This window comes from Amblyomma maculatum, chromosome 10, assembly GCF_055883805.1.
Source record: "Amblyomma maculatum isolate TAMU_Amacu chromosome 10, ASM5588380v1, whole genome shotgun sequence".
NCBI lineage: Eukaryota > Metazoa > Arthropoda > Arachnida > Ixodida > Ixodidae > Amblyomma > Amblyomma maculatum.
This window is the reverse complement of record NC_139353.1, coordinates 42,840,910-42,857,054: the sequence shown is the minus strand read 5'-3', so window position 1 is coordinate 42,857,054 and position 16,145 is coordinate 42,840,910. Positions and strand designations below refer to the sequence as shown.

Here is a 16,145-nt window from a genome sequence, read left to right as displayed (position 1 = left end):
ACGAAGGAAGCTATATCGTCCTCACTCATCTGTTTAACTCGGGTTTCACGGAAGCGCTGTGCGAGTCCCGCTGCGTGGTCCGGTGCCAAAGCCTACGTGGCCTGTACATTTTTAACAAATGCATCTATAGTTGCTCCAAACTCACTTTGCGCTCGATAATTTCACGTATGCCTTCTTGGCTTCCGGTTTGCAGTGCACTTGAGGTTTAAGAGCTTTGGCATATAGCGGAGTCGTACCAACAGGTATGGCATGTACCGTCTTTGCCAAAAGTAACCAGGCGGCGAGTTTCGCTTCTAGGTCGGGCAGCAGAGAATTCGTACCACTTCTGAGGCTGTAAATACGTGCAAAGTAAAGACGAGTACCTGCCCTCACTCATTAACAAGTTGTGATCCTCTGGGAAGCCATGCTGGCTTTAGAATTGAAGCGAGAAGCAAAACATGCAGCCTGGTTACTTTTGGCAAAGACGGTGCATGCTGGGCCGGATTACCGCTTGCCTGTGGCCCTATACGTCCTCCCCTTGGAAACCGTTGCACCGGCTAGCCTTGGCGTCATCGCCTCCCGGTTTGACCTGCGCCTGTCCGCCATCTGACGGATGTCACGACACTCGAGGTCAGAGTGCTGTCTTTCTTCTCCTCTGCTTTCTCACCAACCTCTTTCTCTTTTCTTCTCCCGACAGCATTACTCCAAGGTGCCCGAAAGAGGAGAGACTTTTTTGTTTTCTTTCGTTTTGTTATCGTTGTCAAGTTACCGCTGCTGCTTTATTGTTCTTTCTTTCTGTCTTTCGCCGTTCTTGTCAAATTTCATAACTCCATAAACACACTACAAGTTCTTTGGCTTCCTTTATGTTGTTGTTTACTCCTCCTCCTCCTCGTTTCCCCTATTCCCTTTTGGTGCAGCGGATGAAATGTGTACGCTTCCTTCCTTGTGGTCTTGCGTTCGTCTTGTCAAGCTTGTCACTCGGCAACGCCTGTATGGTCCCCCCCCCCCCTCCCCCTCTCTCCCTCCCTCAAGTTGTTGCTACAGCAGCTGTTTTTCGTGCCAGGCGTTCCGGTCTCTCCCCCAAGAGCCACTCTGCGGCTGCACCGAGTTGGCTGCTGTCACGTAATCGGTCTCTTCCGCGACATGAAAGCGCGCGTGGAACTCAGGCGGTGGCGGTCGTTGCGGTGGTCGCCACGTGGGTGCGTGCGTCGGCCTGCCCGCACCTGGCCCACTACAGTCCCTCTCTTTTTTATCTCTCTCTTTTCATTTTTTTCCTGTCGTGCGGGGCTCTGTAATGATTCGGGTAACAGCAATTACGGGCCGCTAATGCGTTCGCAAGTGTCGACGCCGGACAGCCGAGCGGCAGGCGCTACGTTGGAGCGTGGTGTGTGGGGGTCCCTAATTGGGAGAGGAGGTTTGCAGGCGGAAGGGGTTACCGAGGTAATCACCCTCCTACGAGTGCCGTCGGCGGCCTTTAGCGCCGTCATCCTCCCTGTATGACGTGACTCTTCATTGCTTCGGTCGTCTGGGCGCTGCCTGCAGTCGCGTTTCGAGTTTCTTTCGGTTGCTACCTTCTGTCACTGCATGCGCTCGATCAGTTCGGAAAGAACGGCGAGTGCACTGCCTCCCCGTATAATTAGTAGCTCCGTCGGCAGTCATTCACCCGTCCCTGTGTCGGCCTTCGCACAGCGTGGAAAACGCGATAATCAGCGGCTGAGGGCGCGCGGCGAGTGGTCGACTAGCGGCTCCGCCGCGGGTTTTTCACGCACGGGTCAGCGTTTGCGGTAGCCGTGAGGCTGCCGTGGTTTAGTTTGTTTTCTCGCAGCCTGGAAACGCTCAGCGTGGATCGCGTACGCGTTAATCGCGGGCCCTCGCGCAGTAATTAGCTTATCAGGAATCGCCGAGGCGTTGAGTTTCACGTCCGCGGGAAGAATGCCGCTTCTGTGACCCGGTGTGCATCGCGCTGCGCTGGGCTCCGCAGGTTATTATACTGCCATTTATTGCCCACCCCCTTTTTCCACCCGCTCCCATCCGTTTTCTTGGTTAATTTTACTTGTAACTGTTGCGCTTGTCCAGTCCATGGCCGAGAGCGCATGTACAGTGCACGTGATTGATGGATAAGGCTGCGGTGAAAGGGACAGTGTATAGCTGGAGGCGTGCTTTTTAGCATTTAGGGTCGTGTGTATGAGAATCGGTGCGCGCTGCCCTAAAGCCCTCGGCACTACGTGAGGAGCGGAAACCTTGGGGGACGACGCGCAGTCGTGACCAAACGCGCGTGAACGGGTGAGATCTGCCCGTTCGCGAACGGTTCCTGTGGTGTCGTCGTGCCTCTGCCATGCCGCTGCTGCCCGCTGACCATGTGGGACTGTAACAATTACTGTGGTGGGACTAGTTAAAAAAAAAAAAAGGTTGGAAAATAAAGTGTCATAGTCCATGCCGCTGACTATAACGGACATCGAGTGGCACACTGTGTGAACGCGACTATCAAGCAGAGTTTGATGTAATATTCGCATAATTCCAAATATGGCACAAAAATGGCAACGGGGACCGTTGTATGCGCACAAAGAACAACAGGGCCTTGTCTTCTTGTGCTGTTTTGCTCGAGTTATGTGTACGGAGACCTTTTCGGCGATAGACGGCGTCTCCATTGACTTATACATCGCAATCACTGCGCTTAATCTGAGTGACGTTGACTTTCCGCTTGTGGTCAATATCACGTTGCAGGGTGGAGGGGGGGGGGGGGGGGGGGGACAAGCGGTGACGAACGCCATGAGCAAATGTATATAGGAGGCGAATGTTCGCCACTGGCACATGCATTTTGTGGCTAGAAGTGGAACCCCCTATGTGATGTCCGTCTCGTTTCCTATGAAGAATAAGTTTACACAGGCCTCGCTGCTCAGTGGCATTCCTCAGCTCTGTTCCTTATAGCTGCGGATTGCAGTGATTTCGGCCGCCGTGTGTCAGTTGGGCGGCCCCATTTTTACCCTCAACTGCCGGAAGACGTCGCTCTCCTGCACCGCTCGCCAATGACATACGTTGGCCCGATGACCCTAATACGGCAGTATTTTACGGTACAGCGTATACTGTAGATCAGTAGCATGGCGCTGCACCGCCTGCTTCTCGGAAGGCTCGCGCCGCATTTCAAACGCTTCGCCCAGCGGTGCACTCGTTGCCCGCATTCGGGACGGCCATTGTTTATGTGCTGGCCGTGCGTCTCTCCTCCTTCCGCTTTTGCAAGCGTCTCGGCAGGCGTAGCTTAGTTGTGCGGCGAGCATCGAACGACTTACGCGCACAGCAGTGTACCCTATAGCTATGGGACGGAACGTGCCATCATCAGCCCCAGTCCGAAATCTTCCACGGCCACTTCTCTCCGCACGACGGGGATGCACGCATGCGTCCGCCGCTGCCGTTGCGCGCTTGAATTGTTGTTCTTGAGTTGTGCACGTTTTGAGTACGCCCTGTTGTGTGTCAATGCATTTCGTCCGTTTGTGAGGCGGTTCCCTGCTTCCCCCCCCCCCTTTTTTTTTTTTTTTGATCTCCTTATATTCGTCGCTGCTGACGGAGCCACCAGCACTTCCGCCCCGATCTCTTCACGCCAGCAGCACTTCCGGGTTCACGGTGCTTGCGCGCAGTGCCTTCCTTCCGCTCCTCGACTCGGACTGGAAAGACAAAAGGACCATCTTCTGTAGCCGTAACTTTGGGGATTAGGAAGGCCGGCATGCACATTTGCAGTGATCGCTCGCTGCGCATGGCAGCCTCTTCCCTGCGGCTCCCTCTATCTTTGTCTTTCTTCATCTATGTGTGTGTACGGTGGGACAATTCCGAAGCACTTGTCTTGTTCTTCTTTGTTCTTCTCTTCAATGTTTCCCGCGCGTGTGTTGTACGCATGCGTCGTGCATATAGTGCGAGTTCGCGCCCAAACGACCCTTTGTTGTGCTCCGGTTTCCGTCTCGACGTTTCCGTGCGACTGTGCTTTCTTGCTATCGCCGTAGTGACTGGACCACATAGCGTTCTCCTGAGGGGCCGTGAGAGGAAGCTGGATCCAGCGATGATACCCCGCGATACCCCATGCGGCCGAAAGAAAAAATAGCCTGCCGCGGGTTTATCCGGCTGCAGCTAACGTTTACTGCCCAGGGCATGCGCGCCACGTCACGTCGTTGAGCCGCGGTGAATGGAGCGTTTCGCCTTTACGCTGACCGTTATATCGGCCTTTGTTTGAGCGCTAACGGTGCCTAGCTGCGGGCGTACTCTGCACCATTACCGGCGCTGTATACGTACGCTGCAGGAGCGCGAACATCCCGATTTCTCACCGGTTGGTCGTGCACGTGCGTCAGGAGCCGACAGGACCAAGGATATATGTCGGCTGTGTCCGTCGACTCAAACGTATATATCTGGACCTTTCATGAGAAACAGCGCGGGTCTCTCGAGTGTAGTTTCTTGCAGTTACACCGCTACGAGCATTAATCATCCGGTACCAAGAAGGTAATAGGCACCTTTAGCAGGCCCCGCCGGAGTGGTGCAGTGGTAAGACGCCCGACTACTGTGCCGGAGTTCCCGGGATACGAAGTGGCGTCCGTGTGCTGTGCGATGTCAGCGCACGTTAAAGATCCCCAGGTGGTCGAAATTACTCCGTAGCCCTCCACTACGGCCCCCCCCCTTTCTCTCTATCCACTTTCACTCCCACCTTCATCCTTTCCCTTACGGCGCGGTTCAGGTGTCCACAGAGCAAGTGTGACAGATACTGCGCCTTTCCCTTCCTATGAACCAACCAACCAACCAACCTTTAGCAGACCGTGTTGCGTGTTGCCGTCAGCGTTACTGGAGTTGCGGAAACCCTCCCACCGACAGTGCGTACGCGCTTCTTTGGTCCCGCGGCGCGTGGCAGCTCGCCTTGAGGCAAAGCCACCTAGGTGGCTTTGCTTGAGGGCGCCAGGTTACGCTAGTTGCCCGACAGCTTCAGCCTAGCTATCATGCCCACCGCGTCGGGACCAATCAGTGCGGGAGCTCTGCCAGTGGGTGGGATTCCGCAACTCCAGCAACGCAGACAACAGCACTAAAAACCCGCAAAACGCGAACGCCCCCCCACAAAAAGCAACGAATATCCGACATCTTAACGCGATCTTGCGTTTTATTGGGGCAAGCTGTAACGTCACACTGGACGTTTCTTTCTCACGCGATGTCTGCCTGCAGCGTTTTTGCATGAAATTTGGACCACCTTGGCCAGGGTGCCTCCGCAGTCGTCAGGCATCCGGGCGGAATCGGAAGCCGATATGCGTCCCAAATGCCAATGCCGCGACGAATCCGCTGCGCCAAAACTGTGTAATACCCGTTCGCTCCCCTGTCGCCGCGTGATGGCGGCACCGGCGACCCGACGACAGGCGTACCTGGCGTGGTCCCTGTCCTCCCCCTGCCATTCCGGACTCCTTTGTTCTGTCTTAGCTTGGGCGAGAAGGAGGGTGGAGCCCAAATGTGCCGTCGAATGACGGTCATTGTGCGCCAGTGGCCGTGCATATACACGACGCATGCAGGCGCCCACAACGCCCGTCTTTGTTCCCGCCCTGCCCTGGCGCGCGCTCGCCTGTGCATGGAAGCTCCTTTGCCGTTAACGTACCGTTAGTTACCTGCAGCGCTGTCGAAGGCGTCGCGAGATGCGCGTGTGACACCCGGGCTGCTTTAGCTGCCTTCCTGGGCACCGGTGCGTTTTGTACGCTGTCCCTTATTCGCCTTATTCGCCTTATGTCCCTTATTCGCTGCGCCTCTGAACTGTCGACTATTAGTGCTGCAAGTTGTTATTTTATCGCCCCCGTGTTTCTCCTCTTGCAGCGCCCGAATCGCGCCGCAAGCATCATGCATCCGTGCGCTCGTGGTTGCTCGCACCTGCCGGCGCTCTTTCGTTTCACAGCTCGGGAAAATCTCTGTTCAGACACTCCGGGCTTGAAAATCCGATGCGCCAAGTGGCTCACTGGATAAAAGTGGGTAGTCCCTATCCGAGACTTTAGTGTTGGAGGCAGCTAGTCATGCCGTATTGGAGGGCTCCGGAAAAATTTCGACCACCTGTGGATCTTTAGCGTGCACTCACATCGCACAGCACAGGCCTCCTTCGAAACGCGGCGGATGCCACCGGTCCTGTTCGAATCTGTGTACTCGGTTTCGGTAGCCGAGTGCCTCAATCGCGTATCCACAACGTGCAGTAACTGCACTTCGGGTATGTATTCCTCGCTAGTTACCGTTGCTAGTAACCTTGCCGCGAGTTCTAACCGAAGTTTCGTAGCCTGGTGCTAAATGCGCTCTTCGCAAAGCGCGGCGAGCTGCTGAACTCTATTAGTCGTTTACTGTGCAACTCTCTGGCTGTCGACCGCTATGACTTCCGTGGCGTAGCATGCAACTGCTGGGACGAAGTGTGTATGTACATACTTTGCGTTTGAAGTCGGTAGTGAAGGGGGGTCGCCATTCAGGCGTGCCAAAGTGCCTCCGGTGTGCGCGCTGTCATCACCGTCGTCCGGGGGCAGGGTCGTTGAGCCGCTGAGCGCGACCCTGTTTCGCCGGCGGAAATCGCCTCTTCCGCTCTGTTTGTCGTCCGCTGTCATTTTGGGGTCCCCGGCCGCGCGCGTTTGTGCGTGACGGAATGACGTCGATTCTTCACCTGGCGAGACGAACGAGCGAAAAGGGATTGTACAGAATCGGCACTCTAGGGTTGCGTGCGTTTTGACTCTGGTTACCTGGAAGAGTGCATTTCTGAGACTCCGATTACCTAAAAGAGTGCATCGTTTTCTTGGATTACCTCTTGTGGCGCTGTGCCGGGCTGTGGCTGTTCCCGTTGGTAATTAAAAGATGCAGTGAATGCGACTGTCATCGATTGTGCATCGATTTCCTACGTGGAACTCAGTGTGTGTGGAGTCATGGGGGGGGGGGGGGGATGCACATGACCTAAGCTCACGCAGCATGCTATGATAGCTTGCTTGGGCGTGACATGATATACTGTCATATGAAGGGAGCCGACAGCCACTAATACCAAGGGAATCTCATTTGGAGTTGAGTTCAGCAGTGTGAAATAATACTATTATATTCATAGAGATTATTGATTAGAAAGAAGTAAAACAGACTACATGCCGCCGGTGGTATCCGAACCCACGACTTTCGAATTTCACTTCCGGTGCTTTGCCAACTGAGCTGTGACGATGGTTGGTAAATTTTCTGCTTTCGTAGACATATATATTGCATGTAATTGATACTGGAGTGGTGCTTGCGAGTGCTCATCAGCGCTGTCCTCGTCCATAGCAGCGGTTGCTTATTTCTCTTTCATAACGTTTGTCGGCCTTCACCTCAATGTCGCGTGCATCTGAACGGCGCAGCTTGGACACGTGGGCGTATTCCGTGTGTTGCATCGGGCGGAACATTTTTGGCCGAAGAAATCGCTGTGTGAAATGACATGAGGTTCCAAAGAAAGCTGATAGCAACCAAAGTCACGTCGCGTGGCACAGATACCGGATCTCTATTCGCGAGATATCTATTGGTGGGGCCGAAAAGCAAGGCTCCTGTGTACTGTGGGATATACGCCAGTGTGTGTTAATGAATCCCATGCGTCTGAAATTTTCCGGTGCCCTCCACTACGGCGTTCCTGGTAGCTCTGGTCGCTTGGAGTAGTGGTCCTGCTCTGTGCGCTCCGTGTATTACAACGTTGTACGCGTTGTCTGCTCGAGGCTGCACGCATGCGCAGGGCGACGTGCGCGCTCACTCGTTTGCATGCTCCGAGAAGGGGTGTCGGCCAGCATCGCATGTATTTCTTTCGTGCTTCACGGGGGATTTATATATATAAAAAAAAAAGAACGAAAAGGATCCCGCAGTAGTGGCCCCACTGTATGGCGTGCGGCCATCCTCTCTTTTTTTTTCTGGGCCAGCTGACGGAAGTTGAAAACGCGCTTTGAAGAAAATTGCCCTCCCTTGCGGGAACTGCGAACGACAGCTGCCGCCGCGCTTTTTCTTCCTCTTCGTGCTGCTGCACACGTTGACGTCTTCGGTCCGAGCGCCTTGCGTATATTTATACGCCTCCATAGTCTCCCTTTGCGTGCACTCGCGGCGTTGACGCTTCGTGGCCTGGCTTTTTTTTAATTTATTTTGATACCTCGTTGTTTTTTTGTCACTTATCCTTTGCGTGTATCATGCTTGCGTGCGGAAAAATGTGTACACGTGGGCTTGGTCTTCTTTTCTTACTTTTTTTTTTTTCTTGCTTCGTATGTGTAACGCGGTCACGCTGGATATTGCGGTTCCCGCGCTCTGGTCGAGCCGTCTTTCTCATCTTGGCGATGGCTACTCTTGATTCGCAATCTATGCGGCAAGCTCGCACTGAATATTTTTGAAAACTGCTGCCTAGCTCTAACTGTGGCCACCCCGCGCGCTTGAGCTCCGAGCTGTGAACGGAATGAAACAAGACGGTTTCGCTGTGTCGTCTAAGTGCGCAGTTCTTGTGCGGGCAGTTCGGAGAGAACCGGACTAAACCTTAAGTGATATGTGTAAAAACTTAACCACGTCCATGCGTCGCCAGACTCCTGGGAAACCGCAACGCGATTTCGATCTCTTATATGCCCTGAAGTCTTTCTTAGAAAGCAGTAATATGCATTGCGCGTTCCGGTTCACCGCCTTCTCACTTGTGCGGCCTGTAGGCTGTACCAAAACCCTCCGTCTGTGTACGCTGGGTGCGCTTCGGTGTAGATTTACTGCCTGCCAGCTTGTGCGCGGCCTGTACCTCCTAGTTTCTGTGTTCGTGATTTGCGACGCAACATTAATGTCCCTTTTCTTTGCGCGACCTGCCGCACAACATTCCAGGAGCTTGTAGACGCGAACCACGGTGTCCGGCCGCCGAAAGCCTCAGCGAACTCGGCAGCGACTGTGCGCGAATCACAGCTCAGATGCGCGCGTACAACAAACGGGTCATAGCACACGCAGGGGCGTCGCATCGGGCTAGCCTCGACACGCGTCATGGCGGAGGGGGCGGCGATAAAGTTTCCAGCGCGTCGTCGCCGATGTCCCCTGTGCTCCGCGACGCGTCGTGACTGTCCCTGACCCCGGATGCGCGGCGAACAAAGCTCCCGGCGCGCGCGCGCGCACTTGTCTCGTCGGCAACTCCCCCACGCGTGTTTATATACAGGCTGTGCCATGCGCAAGGCCGCTCATGCTTACGCATGTACATATACTGTATGTACACCAACAGCTGTGTATATGCAGACGCGCGCCCAGCGAGCGGGCATCAGGCATCACCCACCAGGCACCAACGCGGCGTGTGCGCCCCCCGCAGCCGAGTCGCGCGCTTTCGTATGTAGGCCACCGTCGTCTCATTTGACGTCCTCGGCGGGGAAGTTCTCCGAGGCTGCGGCGGAGACGCTTTGACGGCTTGATTCGAGGCTCTGCCGGCCCGATCTTTTTTATAACCCCCCTCCCCTGCTCTCTCAGATCGGATGGCACGGGGAAACTAGGTTCTGTTTATATTCTCTTTCTGGCCTCCGATGACTTTCGGCTCCACAGAGGGGGACGCTGACTTTGCAGCTGCGAAGTCCGCGTTCCGCTCCAGTGGTCAGTGGTGGGGCGTAGAACTGCCCCTTCCCTCGATACCTGGTCATCCGCTGCCACTGTGCGCGTACATCCCTTGCCTGCCAGCCTCGGCCCCTTTCCTCCTGAGCCTGCCCCGCGGGTGTCCTACTAGCTAGGGCAGCTGTCCTGCGAACCTGTGTCGTGTCGCCTTCTGTCCGTTAGAACTGCGCCTCGCCGACCTGTGTACGAATACGCGTACGTCACGAGGCCTGCCGGGACAGGGAAGACAAAGCAAAAACTGGGGTAAACATTATCATGGCTCCGTAGCGTTAACTATGAGGATGGTGGCTAGAATAACTATGGGTACATTGTACCGACGTCAAGCTGGTCGCCATATTGGTGGACCAGAAGTATAGTAAAAAAAAAACGAAATTAATCCTAGGCGTGGTTACAGCGCCTCTGTAATCGTGTGCAAAGCGTCTTGTATGTGGCCAATTTTTCTGCGATAGCTAATAGATCCGACTGAGGTGTTTCCCCGACGACGTGCGCCGGTCGCACTCGATGAGGTGGTGGTTTCTGCGTGGGCAAAGGTTGTGGGCCCCCCAAATTGTCGCTGGAGTGCTGGACTGATTGCGTTCGAATTTGGGTGCGATCTATAACCAGCACAGGACTTCCGATCGAAACTTACTGCTGCGATAGGTCGGGAGTCGAACTTTCAATCGACACATGCGGGACTATGCCAGGGCGGGTCAAACTTGGGTACGTGTATCTACGACGTGGGTGTCTGTGGGCAGCGGCTATGCTCTCGCATTGCAACACGTAGTCAGCGATACCCAGTAGGAAAAAAAAAAAAGAACGAGAAAATTTTCGGTTGTTACGACAGAATTTCATTGCGGTTTTTGACGGGAAAGCTGTTGTGACAACAGAACGTTCTGTAGTAACATCAGAAATTTCTGCAGTTACGACAGAAATGTGCTACAGAACTACAGACAACAGAAATATACTACAGAAAAACTACATAAAAGTACTGCACAGCTATAGAAAAACCTGACGTTACGACAGAACTACAGAATATTTTGTCGTATTTTTGGCATGGTTCTGTAGTTTTTTTTTTTTTTTTCGACTGGGTAAAGTCTCGCACGTTTGGGGTAATTTTTTTCGCACTGATTTCCACGTCTCGCCTGCCAATGCTATAACTTAGGGTGAAGATGAAGTGATGGTTGGGGTACATGTGCCCCCTTCTGTAAGTGAGCAACTCTGGGAACTATACACATTAAGGTGGCGCTGGGGTACTTCTGGCTTGTACTGTAGTACAATGCAAGCAGATTTGCTGGGGAGCACATACGTTGAGTAACCCATGAACTTTGCACATGCAGTGCATCCAATTGTTTTGTTCGCGTGCATTATATTCCGGGGTTTTCTCCGACTTGCCGCTGTGGTCGGAATATTGAGCTTCGCGCTGCCGCAGTCTTCGAGCGCGCGTACTCGTTTCTGTCTGGAGTTCGTTGTGCAGAGTGGCGTGGCAGTGGCAGTGCCTTCTCTGTCAGCTGCCGCGCGCTGCGCGTTGGAACGTTGAAATATGACTGGTTCATCGCACCTCCAAAGAGAATTTGCGAGATTGAATCTACACGGGTTGTCGACCTCTGGGAGAAACAGCCCGCGCCTCGAACAGAAACGTTCCCGGGGCGTGATTAACGGACCATACCTGACACCCGTCGCCCTATAGCTGTCCTGACGGACAGCGCGTAAAGCAAGCGAAGGCGAGCCGCTGCATGACCTCCTCCTCTGGCATCTTCGCTATGCGTCGTCTTCATCGCGCACTCTGTGTCCAATCACCGATGACGTCTGGGTGCGGTCCTGGGGACGTCCCCCCCCCCCCCCCTTCCCCCCGCCAGTATCCGCCGAATTCTGACCGTACGTCCCCGTTCTTGAAGCACGTAGTGTGCGAGATGGATGGAGAAGCACTCCGGGGGAGAATAGAAACGTCAGCCTACGCGAACAACAGTGCTTATATGTCGAGAGACGCTTTTCGTCCTCACGTACGTGTCTGGCTCAGTCCTGGACCATGGCGTCACTTTCAAGGCCGAGAAAGGCAAAAAGGAAACGCGATGGTTCGTTGGCCTCGTCGTCATTCTCTCGTTTCATTTTTTGTGCCGTCTTGATCTGGCTGCTACGTGCATGCATGGTCCTAGCCTGTCGCGATGCAGGTGCCAGATCTAACAGCTCACGTCTGCTGCCCTCGGTTGTCTTTCCCACCGTTTGTTGACCGTGCAACCTTTGCAATCAACCGGGATAGGAAGTCGTAGCTGTACGCATTGCCCGTCCTGGTGGGACGACGTATAGAAGGATGTTGTGAGTCGTGACTGATGGAAGCAGTGGCAACAGCATTCGACCTTTCTTTAGGTGAAAATGGCAGGACATGTTGTGCGAGCAGAGGATAATTGGTGGTCACAAAGTGTAACAAGTTGGATTCCAAGGGAAGAATAGCGTAGCAGAAAGTTAGGTGGGCAGATGAGGTTAAGGAGTTCGCAGAGGTCAAGTGGGTGCAGCTAACACAGGACCGGTTTAATTGGAGGAATATGGGAAGGGCCTTCACCCTCCGTTGATGATGAGGATGATATGCTGGGAGTGCTCGCTCCATAGTGTACAACTCAGCAGATTCTTCAGACTCGCATGAGACCGAATGCTTGTTCAGATTAAAAAAAAAAACGCAAGCGTGCTCTTTTTACAGACGTGACCTTGGCAAGGCCAAATCGTCGGTTTAAGTATACCGAGAGTTCGGATTAAGCGAATTTGAACCAACCCAGTTCCATTCTGGGTTATGCGCCGTGGACCCCGAAAATGCAATGGCTTCATCAGCGTGAAAGCCCGCAGGGCAAGCGAACAGCCGCGTGCGCGATCACGGCCGCGTCTTGGCGCACTCTCGTCGACTTGTCCCTTCGATCCGCGCAAATATAGCGCGACCTGCCCTTTCTTTTGTCTTGTTATCGCTAGGAGCTATGTCTTGCGCTCGGCGCCTGCTCCGAAAGCCAGAGAGCCCAGCCCTGGCTCGCGGAGACATCGGTCGATGCCTGCCGGGGCGAAGGTTATCCCTGTTATCGCTGAAAGCGCGGTCGCGCGCCCAGATGCTCCACGCGGTTTTGAAGGCCCCTTTGCCTTCAGGTGAGCGAGCGCCTGATAAACTCGCCCCTCCACTCGCCTCACAGCCCCATAAAAGGCTGACACAGACGTCTCTCTGTGGCATGTCCTGCCCGTCTCCTGGACGTTTGCCTCGTCTATGGAGCCGAAGATTGCCAGAGCAGAGCCGTGAATAGCTCTGCCCTTAGTGCCGCTCGATTATTTCGTTTTGTGTGTGTGTGTGTGTGTGTGTGTGTGTGTGTGTGTGTGTGTGTGTGTGTGTGTGTGTGTGTGTGTGTGTGTGTGTGTGTGTGTGTGTGTGTGTGTGTGTGTGTGTGTGTGTGTGTGTGTGTGTGTGTGTGAATTTTCTTTACCTGGTACCCGTTCGCCACTGCGAAAAGAGCTTTCAGTCTCAAGCACGTTCTCAAGAACCGACACGACCTTCGCGTTATACCAGCGCTGTCCCCCGTTGAAAACATAGGAGGGAGAGACGCGTGACAGTTTTCCAGCCTTTTGAAATGTAAAAACAGATGGCTTGGCTCGGCTAGCGAAGACCGGATGCATGACGTGACGCTCCGTCCGCTTTTCCTCCAGGATCGCAATGCGATCGCAGGCATTCCTCGAGCGTGCGAAACACTAATCCAGAAGTCGGTATTATCCCGAAAAAAAAAAATCCCATCTTGATTGCTTGTTGACCGACTGCTTAGAAACGCTGTGGTTCTATCACCGCTTGGCGCAGTGGGGAAGACGAGGACGTGCACAGATGTGATGTGGACCATCCCGCGACGGATCGCGAGATGATGCAGCTGACCTTAAAGCGACATTTAATTGGGGACAAATATCGGTGTCATATTTCAGCCAACTACACAAATTAAGCTATGCGACAGAAGAACAAAGCCTTTATATGCAACACGTCACCGCATTCGCGCGATACTAGAAATTTAGCCGAAATTCGCCACATTTTTTCAGCTGACCATTCGCAACCAGTTGTTTCGCGCGCACGCACGCACCTGCTAGCAGCCGTGTTACAGTCCTTAGAAGCGAACCTCTTGGGCCGTATACTTTTGACAAAGACTGTAAATAGGTACGCTCTCTCTTGACAGAAAGGTCTCAGTTTTGCCATTTGGGGATGATTTGGGTCCATATATTCCGAGGGTGCATCGTTATGCCACCATAACATCGTTATCGAAAGTGCCGCTATCTCACTGACCTCGAGTCATCCGATTAGTGGAAACGCCGGAACCGGAAGTGGTGATTAGCTTTCTACCAATGTTGGTCGTTCCAAGCAGCACGAACTATGCATAGCGCAGACATTCCAGCGCTTGTGCAAAACTGGTATCTTCCGGTTCCGGTGTTTCCACTAATACGATGACTCGAGGTCGCGGAGATAGCGACACTTTTCGATAACTACGCAGACTCGGAATACAGCCCCAGATCCATACTGCGTCTGCAATGTCTTCGCGTAATTGATGTTAAAGCCGCAATTCGTCTTGCATGCTGTGGTTGGCCGTGTTGACGACCGATGTGCTAGTCGCGGAAGCAGTGCCTCAAAAGAATTTCGCCAGTATCTTTCTACAATGCCAGTAGTACCTTTAGTGTGTCTGCCAATGCGCTCGTTATGAAAGTCGTCGAATCTGGCGCGCGCTCAATAAGCTGCCACACCTATACCCCACATGGTTTATCGCCGGCGATCTGGGGCGCCCTGTGCGAGCGGGCGATCGCGAACATTACTTGCTTGTGGTCTGGCGGTCACGAACGCAACCGCAGTATAAATGCCCGCTGCGAGCCGTTTGTTGGCGGTTTTTTGATTGGATAGAAGTGCGCCTCCCGTTTGTCACTTACTAACAACGATCAGTATTTTTACTGCTATTTTTTGTGGACCGTTTCAGAAACGACTGGTAGAGCTTTTAGATAATACCAGTTGCGAAACTCCGTTTCAAAAAGTGACTGAGTTTTGTATGCATTATTCATGTTCTTATGAATTGTCACGCCATCTGGGAGTGGCTAATGAAAGCTGTTTGCAATTGCCGTCATTATCTTTTAGAGATCGCATTTTTCTCTCTTCCATCCTAATTTACTGTATGGATGTTATTTTAAGAAGTTTCGGTACTGCAAGTCTTCAACTAATTTTATTTTCTATTGTAGTTGTGCATTTGTCAACTTTTGCCCGCTTTTCGATGGAGGCGAAAAGCAAGGCGCCCGTGTGCTGTGCGATGTCAGTGCACGTTGAAGAACCCCAGGTGGTCGAAATGTCCGGAGCCCTCCACTACGGCGTCTCTCATAGCCTGAGTCGCTTTGGGACGTTAAACCCCACAAACCAAACCAAACCAAACCAATTACTCCCTTATTACAAATCTACTCCATCTTGGGTGATTCCCATAAATATTTGGCCTAGATTTTTATTCCCTTTGCAAAAGCACTATATGTTGCCTTTCTTGACCATAAGCAGTGAAGTCCAAGACCCGATATGTCACCTGCTCGTGAAGACGTGCAGTCGGTTCTCCTCTTTTGCGGGTGGGGGCAAAGCCACCTCAAGGTGGTTTTTGTGGGGGTCCTGCAGGGGAGTTTCTGTTCACGCCCGGGCATGTGTCCAGCTTGCGTGCATCTGCTGCAGCCCGAGTGACTCACTCCGTCCGGTCATTCCCTGGAACGCGCCCCCCCCCCCCCCCCACTTGTTATTTTCACGAGAAAGATGAATTTTCGTGCGTGCAGCAGTGCGCGCGCGTGCGCGGAAAACTGGTTGCGCGTTGTGTACGTACCACATCGCGACCTGGAAAGGGCTGCCCGCCGCGGCAAAGCAATTAACGAACCCTAACTTCGCCAGAATTGCCCGTTCCCCCTCTCTCATGTTTTGTTTCTTCTTTGTCCCTGCTAGGTTGCTGTATGTACCCGGCGCTGCTATCGGCGGATTCCTTTTCAAACTTCTTTCTTATTTTGTCTCTCGTTCGAGCGCAAAGAGCGCGCCTGTGTGAGCGACCTTTTCTCTGTGCCGTCAAGGTCATTTGCGCTTGGGCGCCCCTGTTTCTTTTTCGTATACACCTGGCCTGTTACGTCGTCGTCATCGGCGTCCTGTGCCAGCTAGCGAAAGGGTTGCTTGCCGCTTTGGCCGCAGCGCCGCGCGCCATGCGAAGGTTGTGTGATCGCGGCCTTTGCTTGGTGGGGAGGAAAAAACCGGTTTTTCTCCTTTGAGTCATTTCGCCGCTCGCCACCCCCGCCCCCTCTTCGTCGTCTTCGGCATCCCTTTATTCTTTTCCGTTGCGAGCATCGAGAGGAGGAAAGGGCGGACGCAGTTCAAAAACTACTGCCCCGTGCCCGCTGCCTCGCCGGCGTCGCTGCACACTCTGGTTGTTCGGCTGGCTGGCCGTTCTCTGCTTGTGCGGCGGCGCGGTTTGCGAAGAATGAAGTCTTGCCGGTGCAGGTCTGGTCGTGTTTGCGCGACCAAGGACGGCGCGTTATTGTTATGGCCTGCTCTGCTGCCCCCGTATGCCCCGGCCAGTAGTTTGCATTCCTTGATCGAATTGGCC

General features: G+C 53.6%; 1 protein-coding gene across 1 annotated transcript in view; it reads left to right on the top strand.

Annotated features, from left to right (window-relative positions):
• Positions 1-16,145, top strand: part of klar (klarsicht) — a 238,285-nt gene that overhangs the window by 156,901 nt on the left and 65,239 nt on the right. The gene's annotated exons all lie outside the window — the stretch shown is intronic.